This window comes from Pongo pygmaeus, chromosome 1, assembly GCF_028885625.2.
Source record: "Pongo pygmaeus isolate AG05252 chromosome 1, NHGRI_mPonPyg2-v2.0_pri, whole genome shotgun sequence".
NCBI classification, from domain to species: Eukaryota; Metazoa; Chordata; class Mammalia; order Primates; family Hominidae; genus Pongo; species Pongo pygmaeus.
Window position 1 is genome coordinate 91,551,736 of NC_072373.2, and position 5,756 is coordinate 91,557,491.

Below are 5,756 nucleotides of genomic sequence, written 5' to 3' on the forward strand. Positions count from 1 at the left end.
ATATAATATATAGGCTTAGGACCAAAAACATAAATATACAAATTATACAAAGATACATAGTTATATTTTGGCAAATTTTTAAAAATTAATATCACTACTATTAAAAACATTCCATGTTATGGTTACGTTATGTTACATTATGTTATGTTAAAATGCTGTGCAGTTTTATGTCTCAACATCTTTGTTCTCATTTCATTTTTGCTCTGGAGTGTTGCTCCGTTTCTTCTTCTCTGCTTTGGAGCTTATACTCAGAAAGTTCACACACACATTTTATCGTTTGAGATAAACGTCCCTGCCTTCCTCCCACAAAACTACACTAACATTTTTAAGAGCTGAGTAAATTGTCTCTAGAAAAGGAGTTTTGCTCAGCTCCTGTGGAGAAAATAGCGGGGACACAGGGCAACTGCCAGCGGAATCATAATGACCAGGAGGCCAGCTAGAGGTGTGGGGACAAAATAAGCAGATAATAATGGAAATATCAATAGTGCTGGCCAAAAAAAAAAAAAAGTCTCAATCAACTGTTTTCAGGGAGACAGATACATTCTTGTATTCACCTATCTGCTTATGAGTGCTAAGTAGAAAAAAGACCTTAGTCCCAACTTCGGTTCAGCTCCAGACCTTGTTTCCTCCCCTGCCTTCCGGACCCAGCCCTTCTCACTCCTGTGTCATTAAATCCTCTCCTGCATTGATATGAGATTTTAAATACTGATGAGAACACATCTTGCATAAAGAAAATTATATATGTTTCTTCGATTATGCAATTTAAATTTATTTGAGGTAAACATTAAAAAAGTAGGTCTTCTTTAATTCTCTGAATTCCCGCTTAAAAACCTTAGTATTCTATTAATAAACCTAATATATTTTATTCATTTGTAAAGGTGTTACACAAATATTTGGTCTGATTCATAAATTTGGCATTTAATTCTCTTTAAACTATGTTTAAATATGATCTATGTATTTCGTTTTTAAGCATCTCAATTTGCTGACTTAATAAAGCCTCATCAGGCTTTTAAAATAATCTTTTTAATCTAAAAAGAAAATTATAACTAAAGCAAATCTTAAATCCTTTTAAATGTTTCAATACTGTTATCAATGAAGTAAGATTTCAACTTAAAATAGTAAGCTTACTATCTTGATTAACTGGGTAATTTTTATTGACTATTAAACTTAACCTGAATGAAGTTAATTTTTAAAAGTCCAAGTTAATTTTTCAATTACAAATCTTAAATTATAATTACAAAGTAGATCTAGTGTTCAAATAGACAAATTATCTTAAATAATACAAACTCAAAAAATATTAAATGCACGCAAATTTACTAGCAAAAACATGAATAGTAGGTTTCAATCCTTTTAAATAATTTTATTTTTGGCTCTAAAATCCTGATGAGTTTTAAAGATGCTAACCCACTAAGGAAATAATTATGTAACCCATTTTTTCATTCATGCAACAAATATCTACTGAGGCTACACTGCCAAGCACTGTTTTAGGTCCTTGAAATAGAACTGACAAAAAAATTCCCTGCCGTTATGTAGCTTATGCTATAAGGAGGAGAGGTATTTTAAAAATACATACTAAAAATAAGCAAAAAAAGTAACTATTACATGAAACTATATATTCTGTAGAAAACATAAAAGAAAATAGAATAAGATGATCTGGTATGGGTAGCAGGATAATAATTTTAGAACAGGTTGGTAAAGTTGAACCTTATTTAGAGGGCCACAATTGAACAAAGATTTGAGGAAAATGGAGTTAGCCATGTGGAGGGAGTGTAAAAGCTAAAGAAAGAGGAAAGAAACACGAAACATGGCTTAACAGTGCAAGACAGGTTTTCTTTACATAAATCCTGAAAGGGGCTTCTGGCCGATTTTGGTCAGGACTGCTTTCTCTTACAGACTAAGAGTATATACTGGTTTCAAAGTGAAGAGCTTATTACAAGCTTGGAATGTTTCTGTGTGGGGAAGTTTTATGGCGGGGTTGGAATGTCTCTGGGAGGAGGGGAGGTTATCTTGGGGCAGACATCTTTCCAACCGGAGGAGAGTTATCTTGGGGCTAGCATGTCTCTGGTTGGGGAAGAGTTTGGAATGTTTCTGGCTAGAGATGTTATGTGTGGTTTATGGTCATGCTGACCTTAGCCATTAGGCTGACGCCCTTTGGATTTAGGTGGTTTTTTAACAAGGTGAACTTTAGAGTGAGGGACTTGTCCAAGATGGTGATGCTCCCACTCTGTCAGGGAGAATAATCCAGGCAGCACTAAAAGCTATTGAAAAAGTCCTGAAGTGGGTGAGCCTCTGGCCTGTTTAAGGAATCAGGAGACTAATGTGGTGGAAATGGAGTCAGGGACAGGTCTGGAAAACTAGACGATGAGTTTAGGGGAAAAAAAAATGGATTATACACAGCAAGCTTGTCCAACTCGCAGCCTGCAGGCCACATGCAGCCAAAGATAGCTTTGAATGTGGCCCAACACAAATTCATAAACTTTCTTTAAAAATGAGATTTTTTGGTGACACTTTTTCATGTCATTAGCTCTTGTTAGTGTTGGTGTATTTTATGTGTGGTCCAAGACAATTCTTCTCTTCCAACATGGCCCAGGGAAGGCAAAAGATTGGACACCCTGATATAGAGACTTGAAGGTCATTACAAGATTTAGATTTTTCTAATTTACTCTGAGAATGGGGAAGTTATTGGAAAATATGGAGCAGAGGAGAGACATCTTCTGATGTTGAGTTTAACAGAGTAAGTCATGCCTCTGTGTTGAGGAGACATTGAAGGGTCTGATGTTGAGTTTAACAGAGTAAGGCATGCCTCTGAGTTGGGGAGACATTGAAGGGAGGCAAGTATAGTAGCTGCAGTCCTTCAGGAGCTTCTGCAATAACCCTAGTGAGAGATGATGGTGGTTCAGATCAGGATAGTGGCAATGAAGATGGAGAAGTGTGGTCCAATTCTAGATTCAGTTTGACAACAGATCAACAGAATTTCCTGATAGACTGCAAATTGACTGTGAGAGGGCAGTCAAGGATGACCAACTGGAATGATGGAGTTGTCATTAAAAACATAGAGAATACTGACAGAGAACACTTCAGGAAGATGTTGGGAGAAGGGATACTAGAAGTTTAGTTTTGCATATTTTAAGTTTAACTGGACTGTTAGACATCTAATAAAAATGTTGAGTAGGCTGTTCCATGAGTTAGATACTCAGGAGTGAAGGCTAGAATGGAAATGCATGTGCAACTTTTTCATAGAATTTTACTATCATTGAGAAAAGAGAATTAGGGTAACAAGGAGCAAGTGGGATCACTAAAAACTTTGTTGACTGTAATTCACAATAAATAATATATTTTAAATCATAATTTAGGACATACATACATACAGTTACACATTCATATTCATATTTCTAATAGAAAAGTATTTTTATAAAACAATACTTATACTTATTCCATGCAATACTTTTGATCTTTTCTATTCTATTTTTTCCTATTCTCTGTTATTAAAAATATTTTTGGAACTGATTTCACTCATTAATAGGTTGTGACCCTCAATTTATAAACAAAATGAGATTAGGTATTTAAACTAATTTAAATTAAATTTAACCTAATTTAAATTACCTTTGAATACAAATTTGACACATGATTTCTATTTTTAATTTTTTATTCATGGTTTCTAATTTTTATGATAATAATTGCATTATATTAAAAGCTAAGTTTTGTTTTTAAAAGCATACGATAATTTTAAGGTGATGAAGAAAATATATACTCCCTGACAATGCTAAGATATCAAAATAGTATAATCCTTCCTAAAGCAAATTAGCAATATGAGTCAAAAGAATTAATAAACATGAATATCCACTTAGAAGTAAGTGACAGATAAGACTTCATCAATGAAGTAGAATTTAAGCCAAAACTTGAAGATTGAGAAGGAATCAGTCAGAAAAATATGTAAGTTAAGTCATTTGTGCAGATTCCCTGAGGTTAGAAACAGCTGGGTTCATTAAAGGAACCAAATGTAGGCATGGGTAGATGGGACACAGTAAGAGTCATGAGATGAAGTCTAGAGGCAAAATATGCAGAACCTTATAGGTCATGCTTTGAGAAATTGGAGTTTAATCCAACCTACAAGTGAAGGCATCAAAGAGATTAAGTAAGACATTACAGTCTTAGAATAACATTCCTGGTATGGTATGAGTAGTAGATTGGACTTGGAACAAAACTGTGGAGGTGGGAAGGATGATTTAATATACTTTATCAGTTATATTTTGCTATATAACAAACCACCCCAAAAGTTAATAGCTTAAAACAGAACCTATATGTTTGTCTCAGAATTTCATGGGTTACGAATTTGGGCTGGAACTAAATGGGTAGTTGCTCTAGTCCTGGTTCACTCATTTTTCCAAGGTCAGCAACTGGTTGGCTAGAGCAGGCTGGGACAAGATTAGCTAAGACAATTCTCTTCCCATTCGTGTGGTGTTTTACTTTCCAGAAGTCTGGTTCTGAGTGTGTTCACCCAGTTACTGGTTAGAGTGTTGAAACAGAGTCTAAGTATGCAAACAAGGTCTCTTGAGGCCTAGGCTCAGAACTGGCCCATAATCTCTTCTCTTATGGCCCAATCCAGTCACAAGGAGGCATAGAGGGAGGGAAAGAGATTCTATCTTTTAATGGCAAGAGCTGCCAATTCAGTTTGCAAGGAGCATGAGCACAGGGAAGAGTTAAGATTGTATAATTTTCTTTGCAACATAGAGATTATTGGCATTTTCACATTATGCTAAAATCTTCCTTGGAATCACTGGAACTAATTATGTATGTGTGGACTAAAAGAGTAGAGTATGGTCTATATTTAGAACTGTGGTAAAAAAGTATCTTGAGCTAAGTAAACAAATTAAGTATAGCATTGCCTTTTATGTAATCAACAGTGTTGTTGCAATGAATATGTCTTCTTCCAGAAAAATGAACAGGCCTTGAAAAAATTAACTACCCTTTCAGAGGATAGTGAAGTAAAAATAAATAAATAAATAAATTCTTAATTCTGTTGAAAGCAATTCTTCAAAAGAACATGTATTTATATAACCTGTTGATTCTGAGCAAATCTATCAAATGAGATTCATACTTTACTTATGACACACACTTATGACATAGCAGACACTTCAAAAGGACATCAGCCAATGTCTTCAGATAAAGAAACTTAGGATGAAAGCTCTGGGGCTGGGAATATAAATATGCAAAGAGCATGACCAGCCTGAGTCCTTGACTAACTCGCTTCAGAGGCTGCAATGCATTGGTCCTACACAGAACCTGGTGTAGGAGGAGCAGCTTTCCCCATGAGCCTGCTAGGTAAAGCCTTTACTTAGATGCTTGGAGTTCCTGACGCTATGGAAAACTAATGAGAAAGTGTCAGAGGAGTTTCCATTAATTAAGCCATGGGGAAATAGAATTGCTGCTTTTCTCTAGTTATCAGGGGAAATACCCCAGTAGAGAAATCTCCCCAAGAAACCTTTAGAAACAGGTATAACAGTACTTTCAGCTGAACAGAAGGGACTTAAATTTCATAAATCTAGGAATGGTTAGGGACCTCATTGTCTCTGCTAGAGGTAAGAGGAGAATGCACATGAGTTGAGGATGTAGGTTTGTTCTGGGTCAAGGAGAAAGTAAATTGCCAAATAGGTAGAGGGAAAAGGACACTTAGCCAGTGATCTTTCTGTTGACTTAAATAACAATATTTGGGACATATTTGAGGCTGCACGGGTGGCTGAATAGAATTAGTCTTG